The sequence below is a fragment of the Moschus berezovskii genome, chromosome X, assembly GCF_049115385.1.
Source record: "Moschus berezovskii isolate FMDL1 chromosome X, NW_MosBer_1.0, whole genome shotgun sequence".
In the NCBI taxonomy this organism is placed as follows: domain Eukaryota; kingdom Metazoa; phylum Chordata; class Mammalia; order Artiodactyla; family Moschidae; genus Moschus; species Moschus berezovskii.
In genome coordinates, this window is record NC_142488.1 from 98604958 (window position 1) to 98620796 (window position 15839).

General features: G+C 42.7%; 1 protein-coding gene across 2 annotated transcripts in view; it reads right to left on the reverse strand.

The window, feature by feature from the left end:
- The window catches only part of COL4A6 (collagen type IV alpha 6 chain), a 361284-nt gene that overhangs the window by 181989 nt on the left and 163456 nt on the right, over positions 1-15839 (reverse strand). The gene's annotated exons all lie outside the window — the stretch shown is intronic.

Consider the following 15839-nt stretch of genomic DNA (forward strand, 5'->3'; position numbering starts at 1 on the left):
TTAGTGAATAAAGCTCCATATAAGAGAAGATCAAGATAAGCTAAATGTTAATCCATGCTCACAAGGCTCATAGCCCAGGAGGGGAGAATGATAATAATAGCAAAAATATCAGTGGTAACAATTGCAATAGTACTGATAACAGGGGCCATTTATTAAGTGCTTGATGTGCACTAAGTAGTTTATACACATGATCTCATTTAATGTTTACAATAAATAGTATTCACTAATTAATTCATTCATTCAACAAAACAAATCAGACCAAGTCCCTCTCCTCTTGAAGCAAAGCTTTCTACATCGATGTAGGTGGAGAATCAAAGGAGTGCTGTCTTGGAAGCCAAGCAAAGAAAGTGTTTCAAGAAAGAAAGAGTGAAAAGCCATTTCAAATGCTGGTGGCAGGTCAAGTAAGACAAAGGCTGAAAGATGACTGTTGGAATTAACAAAGTGGATGTCATTGGTGACCTTTATAAGATAGGAGCAAAGGCAATGAAACCTGATTAGAGTGTATTTGAGAGAGAATGTGAAAAGTGGAGATTTTGAGTAAAAACAACGATTTCAGAGTTATGCTGTGAGGGGAATAGAGATATGCACCGGTAACTATAAGAGAAGGTAGAGTTAAGGGACGGTTTGAGGAACTAATAACTAATAATTAGTACAGCACTTTGTGCCAGGCACTACACTAATTGTTTTTATATATTTTAGTCTATCTAATTATTATAACAACCCTGTGGGATAGTTACTATTACTCCAGGTCACAGATGAAGAAATTGAAGCTCAGGATGATTACTTGCCTAACACAGGGTTTCTTAACTTTGACACTATTGACATGTTGGGTGAGATAATTCCATGTTGTAGGGGATTATCCTGTGCAACATCGGATGTTTACCAGCTTCTCTGTTCTCTATCAACTAGATGCCAGCAGCACTCCACCAATTATGGCAACACAAAATGTTTCCATACCTGGCCAAATGTCCCTTGGTTGGTAAGACTGCCCCTGGTTGAGAACCACTGGGTAAAGCTTACATATCTAGTAAATAATAGAGCCAGATCTTAAAAGATGGGCTTTTAAAAGATCTGGCTTTAAAACCTGTGCTCTCCACCACTGTAATTTCTTGTACTACCAAGATGGAAAATTTTCCCAACCCTGTCCTGAGTACCTGTGGATCCCTGGGCAGTGGGAAAAATTTCTGGTCACTAGGGTGAAGGCATACCTGCTCACAAGTTCCATGGTTCAGGATTGCAGCTCAAATAGTGTCTCTCTCTCTCTCTCTCTCACACACACACACACACACACACCTGGCATTCATAATCAAGGAAAACTCCCTAGAGTTTGCGTCTCTTCCTCACTCTGGACCCCCATACGTAAGATTAAATGGTTGGACTACAGGATTCCTGAGGTTCTTTTGGCTCTGCCATCCTGGAGTCTAAGGGTCCTCCATTTTTTCATGAGAGGGCCTTTTTTTTGCGAGGGGGCAGACAAGGGATATTTGAGGACTTTCCTTTTGGAAGCTGGTCCAAAGTTCCCAGGTTGTGTTTGTTTTCCTGTTTGCTTCTTCCCAACTGGCTTCTCCCATCAGTAAGGACCAGTGGCCACTGGGCTTGGGCTTTGAACACAGTGGGGTGGTGGGTCAGTGGTTCAAGGCTGCCCTGGGCCGCCCTCTCTGGCTGCAGAGGCAATTCTGTGTCTCCTGCCAGAGACACCGTCTTCTCCAGGCCAGGCCGGCCTCCTCCCCTCAGAGGCAGCCTTGTGAACTGACCCCAGAGGTGCCCTTGGAGACCCAGCCACCAGGCCCCTGGGGCTGGCTGGGTGTGGGAATGGGCACTGGGCTGGGAGGGCCCCAAGGAGCAGGAACTTCTGGAGACTGTGTGAAGAGCTGGTGCCAAACCCCAGGATATCAAGTTCCCCTGGGATAGCTGGGCATGAGGGAGATCCCGTGGGGGCTGGTCAAACTGTGGGTCTGGGGGCTGTTTGTCGTTAGGCTGTAATGACATGGGGAAGGAGGGGGCCACACTGCATGCCATGCTTCCTCCAAGGGACCTGGGAGGTCGTCAAGCCTGGCTCCTCATTTCACACAAGATGAGATGGAGGAGATAGGCTTCCATCCTGCTCTTAGAGCTAGAGCTAGGTTTGGACTTGATTTGGTAGGTAAAATTCAAAGAGAGGTTCATTTTTCTTACTCTGGTTCCAATCACTGGAGGCTTGGGCCCAGGTGCCAGTACTGGATTTTATGAGTTCATTAAACTCTGTTGCATGCCTCAAAAACCAGTCCACTGTTAGGCATGGTGGGACTCCCGGTATTTTTGTGCTGCTGAGCCTCTCTGAGTCTGTGTTTCTAAGGGTGTGTACCCTCAGAATTTCTGAGGATCAATATTAATATTTATGTGGATCTACAGGTTTAGGTAGAATTCTAAATTCATGGAGTGTCTAAGTGGGTTTTAAGAATAATAAATGTTGCTCTATATGAACATGTGTGGCTTTTCTATGTGTGTTCAGTTAATCATTCTTCAAGTGAATTGCAAAGGCTGTGTTTAACCCCTGGCTCCCTTCCCTTCCTGAGCTTTGTGAAGTTTAAGGCTCTGTTCTTACAGCACAGGGGCCCTGTCTGGGGTGCCTGTTTAGACCTGTCTCTTCCTTTTGTTTGATTTCTTTTTGTCTCTCTCTGGGGAAATCTGGCTCCTGAAACCTTGTAACCCCTCATTCCATTCTGGGCCCCACAGCCTGTTTCTCCCCAGCTCCCTGGTTTACTCATAGCTTTACTGGCATTCCCCCAGCAACGTATGAAGGGGGCTGCAACCACTGACTGGTGTCAGATCCAAAAGGAACCCAACTAAAGCAGTGGAATGCCAAGTCGCTCCAATTACTTGAACTAGCAAAGACATGTACCGGGACAGAGACCATGGTTTCTTTGATATGGCTCATAACCAAACATATACATTAATCTTCCTGGGGTCTAAAGGAATGAGCATTTTTTCCTTTGGCTTTTCAAAAATTAAGGAGTAAAACTGAACCTTCCAAAATGTAAAAGCTGTCATTTGACTGTAAGCAAAATCAAGTGCTAAGTCCACAGAGCCTGCTAACGTCCCAACTGGTAATTCAGGATAAGGGCACCATTCTAAGGTATTCTGTAGATTTCTCTGCTGACCAAGCTTTAAGATCTGTCTTCTCTGAACCAATGACTTCTTTCTTTCATGATTCCTCAAACTCTACCATTCACCCATAACTCCCACAATGAAATGTATCAAGTAGGAAACAGAAGTTCTTTCAGAACCCACTGAGCTGGCCTTTCTTGCTGGGCATCATAGTAACTGTTGGAGCTTTTAGCATCTGATGAAGAGAAGCATCATACAGTCGTTTCTGTAATCAAAATAGGGTCATTTCAGTGCTGCTGATTCCACTTGGTTTGGGGATGAGTTTTTCTCAGTTGGGAATAGCAGGGACTAATCAATGGAGATGCTGGTTTCCAAGGAGTTAGATGAATGTGGTGGAAAGGAACTAGTACCATCTTTCAGTTAATTAAAACGATAAAAAGGTGACGTGTGTGTGTGCATGTGCTAAGTCGCTTCAATTGTGTCCAACTCTTTGTGACCCCATGGACTGTAGCCTGCAGGTTTCTCAGTCCATGGGATTCTCCAGGCAAGAGTACTGGAATGGGTTGCTGTGCCCTACCTGGGAAGCCCCAAAGGTGAAGGTGATACCTTCACCTAAAATGAAGATAAGCCCTTGTCATCAAATCACTCCTTGAATGTGTATGTGTCTCTGTGTGTGTCTTCAAGGTTGCAGAGAAAGATAGAAATGGCTGCTTAAAGAAAGATAGAAATGGCTGCTAACCAAAAGTCTACAAGCAATAAATGCTGGAGAGGATGTGGAGAGAAGGGAACCCTCTGACACTGTTGGTTGGAATGAAAACTAGTACAGCCACTATGGAGAACAGTGTGGAGATTCCTTAAAGAACTGGAAATAGAACTGCCATACGACCCAGCAATCGCACTCCTGGGCATACACACCGAGGAAGCCAGAATTGAAAGAGACACGTTTACCCAAATGTTCATCGCAGCACTGTTTATAATAGCCAGGACATGGAAGCAACCTAGATGTCCATCTGCAGATGAATAGATAAGAAAGCCGTGGTACATATATACACAATGGAGTATTACTCAGCAATTAAAAAGAATACATTTGAGTCAGTTCTAATGAGGTGGATGAAACTGGAGCCTATTATAGAGAGTGAAGTAAGCCAGAAAGATGAACACCAATACAGTATACTAATGCATATATATGGAATTTAGAAAGATGATAACGATAACCCTGTATACGAGACAACAAAAGAAACACAGATGTATAGAACAGTCTTTTGGACTCTGTGGGAGAGGGCGAGGGTGGGATGATTTGGGAGAATGGCATTGAAACATGTATATTATCATATGTGAAATGAATTGCCAGTCCAGGTTCGATGCATGATACAGGATGCTCGGGGCTGGTGCACTGGGATGAACCAGGGATGGGATGGGAAGGGTTGTGGGAGGGGGGTTCAAGATGGGGAACACATGTACACCCGGGGCAGATTCATGTCAATGTATGGCAAAACCAATACAATAATGTAAAGTAATTAGCCTCTAATTAAAATAAATAAATTTTAAAAAATTTAAAAAAAATTTAAAAAGGGAAGATAGGATCTGAGCAGCAGAAAATGCAAAGTTTCCATTCTATTGTGCTAGGGGACTTGCGACATACCTCATAAGCTCTAAAAATAGACAGCATTCTATCTGCCTATTGTGTCTCTAACTCTAAGCCATTCTACACAGCCCCCACCACATTCATCTTCCTAAAGAAACATTTTTGTCATGATAATTTAAAAAGAGTTTGCTTAAATTCATTCCAGTCCATACCAATAACCTCCTTCTGAGGACTTGTGTTTTGCCATTCAGACTTTCAATCAGATGGTGCAGTGCTGCGTAATTAAGGGCTGTTACTGTTGCTAGCTGGTGTGTGTGTGTGTGTGTATAGCCTCCTTAAGTCTGGTACTTGTAATATGTCTATATTCTCCAGAGTGTTTCCTTAAAAGTTTGTCTAGTGGGCTTGAACCTGATGCAACACAATGAGAAAAATAAAACACAGAACATAGTCTAGGACCTCTACCTCTGTAAGTAAAGGTGGTCATTAAATAATTGGCCATCTGCTTTATTTGTTAAAATAAAATCTCTTTTGAAAAGATGACAGCAAGGCAAATTTCTGCAAAGCAATGCACATTTTTTCCCATCGACTTCTATAGCTTAGGAGAGATGCCATGCAATTAATTTTGTTAAACATTCTTGGAAGACTTCCATTAATGCAAGTTTTCTGAGAACAGATACCATATTATTTCCTTGACATATAGTTGGTTGTTTCATCTATACACATTTATAACTCCATTGCAGAGAATTTCTATACAGTGAGTGGCCTACATAAAGGGACAGGCCTGTATCAGAGCTGTAAAAATTGATGTAATGCCTCAGAAGACTTGTAATCACAGATGAAAACCAGGCTTTCCTTATGCATGGATTTCAGTTCTTGTAACTTTTAAAAGACTGAGATACTAGGAAAACATTTTAAAACTCAGACATGGATATAAACAGACACTGCAGATGCTGATTGGAGCCATGAAATTAAAAGACGCTTACTCCTTGGAAGGAAAGTTATGACCAACCTTGATAGTATATTATAAAGCAGAGACATTACTTTGCCAACAAAGGTCCGTCTAGTCAAGGCTATGGTTTTTCCTGTAGTCATGTATGGATGTGAGAGTTGGACTGTGAAGAAAGCTGATCGCCAAAGAATTGATGCTTTTGAACTGTGGTGTTGGAGAAGACTCTTGAGAGTCCCTTGGACTGCAAGGAGATCCAACCAGTCCATTCTAAAGGAGATCAATCCTGGGTGTTCATTGGAAGGACTGATGCTAAAGCTGAAACTCCAATACTTTGGCCACCTCATGTGACGAGTTGACTCACTGGAAAAGACTCTGATGCTGGGAAAGGTTGGGGGCGGGAGGAGAAGGGGACGACAGAGAATGAGATGGCTGGATGGCATCACCGACTCTGTGGACATGAATTTGAGTGAACTCTGGGAGTTGGTGATGGACAGGGAGGCCTGGCGTGCTGTGATTCATGGGGTCACGGAGAGTCGGACACGACTGAGCGACTGAACTGAACTGAACTGATACATGCGGTCAGGGGTTATTTCTCACTAGGTGGGGGCAGGATGACAGATTTGTTGATATCAGGTCTACATCTCTTTGGCAGATTTTCTCCACTACAAGTATTCTACCATTCATAACAATCCAACCATGATGAGCTCAGCTGATTACGGCCATGAAATTAAGAGGACATTTGACATGGTAGAAAGAACACCGAGCAGGGGGGATAGAACAATTGATTCAAATCTCTGCTATGCTACTCGCAAGGGGCTTTGGGAAAGTCTCTTCACCTCTCTGAAATGGCTTCTTCCAAAAGTCTTCATATTTAAAGAGAGGGAAAGAACATTCATGTGCATGCTGGGACAGCCTTTTATAAACTATGATATGCCACTTGGGGCTTGGATCCAGTCTCACAGGTCTGAGATTTTATGATCTTAAAATTTCTTTGCTGTCTCACTTCTCCAAATTCCTGACATCCCCATTTTTTTAATTTTCTATACAGTTGTTAAGGTGAGGCTCTAAAGTTGGTTGTATGACTGTCTACCTGGTTGCATGCTTTGCAGTTAAAAAAATATAGCAACCTTTATATGTGTACACACTATTTTATTAGTAATTAGATAAATTATATACACGTCCTATTCTGCATATATGTATATATGCACACACATATATATTATGAAACACACACAAGAAATAGAAAATGAGATAAAGATGAAATATATGGCATGTCAAATGTCTTATTAATTGTGATGGCTTCATTATATTATTAGCTAATATTTCAAGGCACCATATGTACTTAGGGCAAGATCTTTCATTACTGACAATGAGTATAAATCCATATTTAATGTAGTGTTTTTGATTATCCCTGAATTCCTTTTTTGCTGACTTCTTGTCACATATGATTCGGTTGTCATGGGTTTTCCCTAACAGTGAGGCTGATGGAAAAATTCATTCGAGGAGTAAGAAAAATGTGAGTGCTGCCATTTTCATGTTCTTACATTATTGGCATTACCTTCAATACATGGCTTATTTGCAGGAATCTTCTTAAGCCACTTGCCCATTTTGTGAGAGTTAATGCAGTTAGACAGTATAATCCAGAAATCTGCTTAATTGGACCCAAGGAGATAGCAATATCTCTGGTATACATTCAGGAAAAAAAAGTAAGGGGCCCAGGGTCAACCCTTCCACCTGTGGGCTCCCATTCTTCCCTCAGAATAGCTTACAAAGCATATGCAACAGAGGGTACCAGTGACAATATGTGTATTACATATTTGAAAGGCTGAATAGTAGTGATAATTCACTAATACACTTAATACACACTGTTTTAAGCACTTTACATAAATTTAATCATTTAAATCCAAATCTTAGTTTCTTTCCAGACATTTTCAATTTAAATGGAAATAGAAGTCATAATATTTTCTTGTATGCTGATTTTACAGTGGACTGATTGTGTCAACCTCCCCTTCCCTCACCCCCACCAATTCTGGAGACCACTGATCCACATTTTGAGATTTAGAATCTCTGGAGAAGTACAACTCCTCTGTAAAGTACATCTCAGCCTCTCTTTCCCATCTCCTGCTGCTATCATGCCTGCTCCAAGAGAAGAAAAACCTGGGGCTGGTGACACAGGAAGCAAGCCCAGGCAACTGAAAGCAGAGGGAAGTGACTGAGGTGAGGAGGCCATGGCAGGGAAAATGAGAATGAGTGATGGAGAGCCCGCAATGCTACAGCCAGAGGGAGGGAAGCCAGGAAGAAGAAAGAAGGAAGTTAGATATCAGAAAACAGCAAGAAGAGGAGAGAGGATTACAGTAGGTCCATTACATAGGAACCTTCGTGTTGTGAACTTTCAAAACCGCAAACGTGTGATACATCAGCATCAGGTGTGAGTGAAGCTGTAGCTTGCCCTCCATCTCTATTGCTGCCTATCCTTCAGCACTACCATCTCCCACCCCCCTCCCTCCTCCAGTCAGTAACTCTTCTTGCCTGTTCAATCCATGCCAGCCCCGTATGCTAGCTGTTATACTGTTCTACTGTACTTCTCAAGGTACTGTACTGTAGGATTAAAACTTCGTCTTTATTTTTATGTTTATCTATTTTTTATGTATTATTTGGGTGAAAAGCATAATTAACCTATGACAGTACAGCACTACATAGCCAATTGTATTCTTTGGGTACCTAGGCTAACTCTGTTTTACTTATGAACAAATTGAACTTACAACACACTCTTGGAATGGAACTTTCTTGTGTGTGTGTGACTTCCTGTATATGGCTGGGGAGGGAAGAGGAAGGCAGACTCTAGGAGGAGAAACGATGTCACACATTGGCGGGCGAGATGCTCACCCATATCTTGATATCCAGTGTCTCTGACATATGGCTGAACAGGGCAGCACAAGGAAACTGAGAAGTCCCTAAAGATTTGTGCACACTGCTCCTTCCCAGGTATTCAGGATAAGCTTGCCTCTTCTTATCAGAGAAGCCTATGCAACAAATTCAAGCAATGCAAAGATACAGCCATGCTTAACATAAGGAGTGGGTCTCTAAAGCTAGAATTGCAAACTGGCAGGCAGGGAAGATATCGGGGGGCGGGGGTTGTGGCAAGGCGACATCCCTGTGAGTCTCTTCATATCACACCAGCCAGATGGCCAAGGAGGAGAGCACAGCACATTCCTGCAGGGGAGCAACTTCAGCTGTTAGGCACTTCCAGCGTCGGAAGTAAAAAGCCATGGCAAGTGATTTCCGTCTGAGGCAGCTGCCAAGACACTCCTCCAGAAGGTAAAACACTGTCAAACATGGCCCTCCATATCTCACTGCAACACTAGAAAGTGCGATAAGACACTTTAGGGGCAAGGAACTGTCACGGTACAGTAACACAGGGTCTGACTTGGATCATCAGAGTGGGTGAGTTCTTTGAGATCACCCCGCCCAAACCCCTCACTTTATTGATGGTTAAACTGGGACCCTGAGAGGGGGAAGCACCAGTCTAATGTCATCCAGTTGGCAAAGCTCAGGCCTGGCACTGTTTCTGGGTATCTAAAGCAGTGCCCTTGACTCCACAGCTGTGTATTTATCTCCTCCTCCAGCTTTTTGGCTCCTCTCTAACAGAAGCCTCCCTCACTAGTACAGATAATATATTCCAGAAATCCCATACTGTCCCTGTGTGATCAAAGAGAGGATTAAGATAACCACAAACATCTGCTGGGCTACGACTGCATCTTGACTCAGGGCAGAGACACTGACTTTTAACATTATCATCAATTATCCTTGACCTAAATAACTGTATTTAAAATACACAGGGATCTTTGTTTTTTCTTAACGTCCCTCCCCTACCTTTAAACATCCAGTGGCTACTTCCCTGCACAGACACTTTCCTGTTCCTCCCACAAGGAAGAGCAAGGGCAACTGAAGACCATCAACACTGCATAAGGCTACGAGGCTGTAAGCAAAACATTTGGTGGAGAGAAGGGTGAAGGCAATGTCAAAAAGAAAGTTTGCGATTATCTTTTACTCACAATTATTCATGAAGAGGTCCTCACCTTGGAAAAAGAATGAATTGCTGGTAGTTGAACAACAGCATTTTGCCAAGTATCTGGCATTGATAGACACAGAGAAAGAAGCAATCAGGCAGAAGAAGCAGTCAAGGTCAAAAACCCAGAGGAGTTAGGTAGAGCAGAATCCCAAAGCAAGCTATGGGAACCAGAGTGTGGGAAAGAGCTGCAATTCTTACAGTGAACAGGACTGAGAAGAGATATGGAAATGACTGCCCTGGCTCTCTGCCTTCTTTTAGCAGAATAGATTCCTCCCTAGAAGAGACTCTCATCTACCTCATAGCAACTTAAGAGCTAATTCAGATGAGCAAGGCTGGAACCATACCCAAACAAATTGGCTGGTTGGTTGGTCAGACCTTTGTGAAACAGTTTATAAGTGCCTACTGCCCCTGTAGAGTCTAAGGACACCAAGTCTTTGCCCTAAAGGAGTTCATAAAGATAATGGAGAGCAGACAAATCATTAGATTGCTGCAGTTCAGGATGAGAAGAGTGGATAACCATTTATCATGGAGAGCTTCTCAGGAGGTGAAGTCTGTGCTCAGTTTCAAAGGACTGGCAGATAGAAGCAAGTCAGCAGAGAAAAGATAGAGCTAGTGGAAGCACATGCAAAGTGGAATGACATGTAAAGGGAGTGGCAGGTATAAAACCTGGAGCACATTAAATAACATAGCAGGTACTATGAACTGTAAATAGTCCATTTTTGTGTATGGTTTTGTCTTGTTTCTTTTTCTGAAGAGGGAGGCTCCTTGTGATGAAAGAGAATGTTGAAGAGAAGTAAAGCCTGCCATGGAGGACTTGATAAGCCTGCTAGAGTTAAGATTTTATTGTGAGATCTATGGGGAGCCATTGAGAGATTTTAAGCAAGATTTTCATGATCATATTTATGTTTTGGAAAGATGATGACAGCAGAGAAGCAAATGGATGGGAAACAGTGGGACTGGAGGATGGGAGAGCAGTCTGGAGGCCATTATGGGAATTCAGGCAAGAAACTATACAGCTCTGGATTGAAGAAACAGGTATGGAGAAATGTGGATGGATTTTCTGAGCTTGATTTAGAAAGATAAATAGATGGGATTTGATGATGAAATGGAGGTGATAGTGGGGGAAAGAAAAAGAATATAAGAATGATTCTCGGATTTCCAGCTTGAGCAATGGAGTGCTTGGTGGGGCCATGCACTGAGATGGGGAAGAAATAGGTAGGATTTAGGAAGTATCATGTCTGGTGGGGGTTACTGGTTGAATTCTGTGTGATACATGTTTATGGTGCCAGTGAAACTCTAAGCAGAGATATCCATCAAGAAACTGACAGTACTGACCTGAAGCTATGGAGAAAGGTCTGAGCTAGAGCTAGAGACTGAATATCTATCATTGGATGGGTGGTAGCTGAAATCCCTGGAGAAGGGAATGGCAACTCACTCCAATATTCTTGCCTGGAGAATCCCCATGGGCAGATGAGCCTGGTGGGCTACAGTCCATGGGGTTGCAAAGAGTCAGACATGACTGAGTGACTAACACTTTCACTTTTCCTAGGAGAGAGCTACAGTGAGAAGATAAGTAGGATGAGGATAGAACCCTGGGGAGTTCCAGTAGGAATAGGGAAGAACTGGGAGAGTAAAGCATGATGACATCCAAGGGCACAGAGCGTTTCAGGAAAGAAGGAGGTGTCTCGTGCAGCAGAGAAGTCAAAGAAGATAAGAATGGAAAACGTCCATTGCTTTTGGGAATAGGCAGGGTAGTGGTGATCAGTGTGAGCAGTGAGGCCAGCCTGCACAGGGATGAGGAGTCAGTGGGCAATGAAGGCAAGATGCCTGAGCGCAGGTAACTGGAACAAGGTCTGGCCACCCCAGAAGGTCATGAGCATGAATTGCTGTCACTTTGGACCCACAGCGGTTAAGGACCACGGTGTCTGTTGTAATAGTGAGTCAGGGCATGGGTGTGGGAGAGGGCCCCCAGAGAGAAGGGAAAGATGTGCACAGCAATGCCCTGATTCAGGGGGAAAAAATGAAGCAGCCTCTCGGTAGCCATGGCACCAGGCAGCTGACACAGGGAACGCCAGCTGTTTGCAGGAGGAGAGTAAATTTAAGGGCTGGTGGTGAATGCATCTGAGCTCTGGAATTCATGGGAAACACACTTCGTGCCAAAGAAGCAGCATGATGCAAGCCAGAGATAAAGAATTAAGAAACCTGGGTTGTTTCACGTGAAACTCAGGCTAGCCGCATCAGCTCTCTAGCTAGGACACAGCTTCCCCGGCCATAAAAGAGGGGCCAACAGCCCTTATCTGGGGGCATCCAAACACTTCCCAGGGTTTGAGATTTTCTGCAATAATGCACCCTTAGGTGGCACAGATAAGTAGGAGCTCCCCACGCTGTACGCAAATACCAGAACACTGGCAAAATGGAAAACTCTGAAATGTTAGTAAGGAAGAGTAGGCTCAGAACAAAACCAGCAGTCCTGCCTGCTCCCAACTCAGAAAACAAATGATGGAGTATAATGCAGGGACAGCTTTCAAATCCAGGAGGGAAAAAAGGGCAAGGGATGGAAATGTCAACCTACAATGATTTGATCAATCCAATGGCAGAAAAAAAATAATCTCGAATGTTTCTTTCATATCATATAACATCCCTTTTATGTGGAATCTAAAAAGAAATGATACAAATGAACTTACAAAACAGAAAGAGACTCACAGAGTTACAGAATGAGCTTAATGGTTGCTTGGGAGAAGGGATGGTTAGGGAGTTTGGGATGGGCATGTACACACTGCTATATTTAACATGTATAACCAACAAGGTCCTACTGTATAGCACAGGGAACTCTGCTCAATGTTATGTGGCAGCCTGGATGGGAGGGGAATTTAGGGAAGAATGGATACATGTATATGTATGGCTGAGTCCCTTTGCTGTCCACCTGAAACTATCACAACATTGTTAATCAGCTATACCCCAATACAAAATAAAAAGTTTTTAAAAAATAAAATATGGAAAAAAAAGTATGTTTCTTCCAGATAAAAACACTTACCCCCAAGAAAGAAAGCCGGAAGTGAAAGATTAAATCCAAATTTAAATGTCCAGGGGAGATGGGGAGAACATCTTTATGTAACATTACTAGGCATGTCATTTTTAACTTTACCATTTTCGGGACCTCCTTGGTGGTCCAGTGGTTAAGACTCTGTGCTTCCACCACAGGAGGCATGGGTTTGATTTTTGGTCAGGGAACTAAGATCCTGCGCAGCCAAAAAGGAAAAAAAAGTTTCCATTCTCCTAAAGTAGGATAATTTAGCCACCGACAGGCTAGTGACCTTGGACAAGTCATTTAACAGCTTATTTGTTGCATACAGATTATGATACAGACCCTGAGAAAAAGATGCATTGGAAAGTACAAAGTGGCGCAGCAACATTGGGCAAGGACTTTTTATAGGTAGGGGATACCTTCGAGAAATCAGTTTGAGATGACTTAAGCCCCAAAGAGTTGGATCCTAGTCGCACAGGAGTGCTAGGTGTTGTGTAAATGTCTTAGTCAGAGGCTTTTGGCAAAGAAAAAATACACACTGCCCAGCAAGCTATGCGCTTAATGTTTCCCCAAGGCAGGAGGCAGGCCCGCCAAGGGAGGTGGTATATCTCAGGGGTGACCCAATGTTCCGTTCCACTCCCAACCCACAGAGCTTGAGAGGAACAGCTTGAAATCCAAATGGGGCCCTCTTCTCGGCTAAGGAAAACAGTCTCAAATCTTTCTGACATCTGCACAAAAGGGGTACTGAGGGGCTGCCCTGCAGGGTCAACGGTTCTGGGGCCAGTTTAAACAATCCTGCTTGGCCCTGGGAATGCAGGAGGGTAGGGAGGATGAGTAAAACGACCTGGCTGCTCGGGTAGCTCCAGGCACCTGTGTGCTCTGGACCAGCCCCACGTGCGCTGTCCTCTTGCTCTCCTTGGGAAATAGGACATCCATGCTCTTGACTCAAGAAATACAGTTTGGTTTGGTTCACAAACCTTGACACACATTCCCAGAAACTTCAGGCTTTCACAAATAAACTTTTAGGAAGATATTTGACTGTGTGGATATCCAGTCTTTTAAACATTGAAGAAAAACATCTATGCGATGATATTCTATGTTTCTCCATCCCACGCTTCGACCACTCATGTTTTCTAAGGAGAAGCCAGATTAGGGCCCCAGATGTTTGGAATCCAGATGAGAGTTCCTCACAGAGGAAATCCACTGTCTTCCATCTTCAAAGATCAAAATCTCAGCCAGGGGTGAAACAATGAGGTCATCATAAGCATGTACGCCTGGTGTAGGACTGACCTCTGTTCAGAATATACAAGAATTTCTACTTTTAAATTCTCCCCAACCCCACAAACAGTTCAGAACTATTTCTCAGTTTCTCAGGGTTCGAGCAACTTCCTACCCACCACAATCCATCAGGAAATGCCCTTCTGTGTCAAACTTCAAATTTCAGCTGCTTCCACTTGAGCCATTTTTATTTGCTGTATCTTTGCAGGGGTAAAATAAATCCATAAGAATCACCCCTTAGGAAAATATGGAGAGGATATGTCCAGGAAATTCACATAAGAGATACAAACATGCAATGAATATGTGAAAAGATGCTTAAGCTTATATATAATCTGGGAATTGGAATGATTTTCACCCATATTAGCAAAAATGTCAAGTGCTGGCAAGGGTACAGAAACTTGGGCACTCTTAAACAACAATGCTGATGGGAGTGTAAATAAATTAGAATAGATAATCTGTAGGGTACTTGTAGCTTTGAAAATTTAAAATGCCCATTGCCCTTATATCTAGTAATTCTGATCCTTTGTATTATACTAAAAATGAGTACAAGGAGGCCTGTTCATGGATTTCCACTGCAGCACTTTCATTTTTTAAAGTAGCAGAAATTTGGAAACAATAAGTGTTCACCAAAAGGGTAATGGCTAGAGTAAACTGCGGGGTAGAGGGAAAAGATCTTAAGGACATATCATTTGACCAAACAAACAAAAAAGGCACAGAATATACACATACCGTTATATTTTGGAGAAAAACAGAAAATGAAACTATTGGGTTAGCCAAAAAATTCATTCCAGTTTTTCCATAAGATCGTATAGGAAAACTTAAATGAACTTTTTGGCCAACCCAATATTTTTATACATATTCAAACATATCTTTGATCACACACAGGAAAGACCAGAAAGACAATTGTGGGACTGCGAGAACATCAAGGGAGATGTTTGCTTTGTCTGTGTTGCTTGCTGTTGTTTAAGAACGTGTTCACATATTTGTTGTAGAATTACTATTTTTTTCCAAAGTGTTCCCTGATTGTAGATCAGAGGCAAGAATATGGGCCTCAGTGGCTAGAGTGAACAAGACTTCCCTGGGAGACAGCAGTGGGTAAAGTAAATAAGCGAGAAATCAGAAGACCCAGGTAATAGTCTGAATCTGTCATCGATTTGCTGTGTGACCCCGGGAAGTCATCTTCCTTCTCAGAGTCTATCTCCTCTATACAAACTGTGGTTAAGATGAGAAGCTCATGAAGATATCTTTCCTTTCTGATATTTTATGATTCTCTAAGTCTGTCCCTTTAATATACAATATGTCTGGCCCCTTTTGATTGAGATGGATTTTTATACTTTTCCTTCAAATTCTGGCAGAGTTTGACATTTCACTTTCCTGCAAATGGAAGATAATGAAAGAGGAGGTGGAGCGGTCACTGTGTTCTCTGTTCAGCTGTTTTTAAGGGTTTGGTTGACCTGTTAATGCTACCTTTCTTTGGCAATGTAAGCTCTTAGGCTTGTTTGCGTGGGATGAGTGTGCAGATACAATGCTGGAAGGTGGAAGATCTGAATTCTACAGAGGGGCCATAAATTCAGAAAACATATTGATAGATTGGATTTTATTGTTTTATAGATTGAAGCCTCTTGACTCCTTTGGCTGAGTTATACTGAAGATGCAGGTTTATTCATTGCAAACCAAAAATACAAGTTATCCAGGGCAATACATCACATATGCACAGAGGATTGATAGAAACGCTGTGTCAAGGCACTGTGTTCATTACGATCTGCACAACAATTTGAACTGGGCATGGCTATTAAAGGACAATGTATTGAATAAATCACGTAATGTTATGAAACATGTCCCA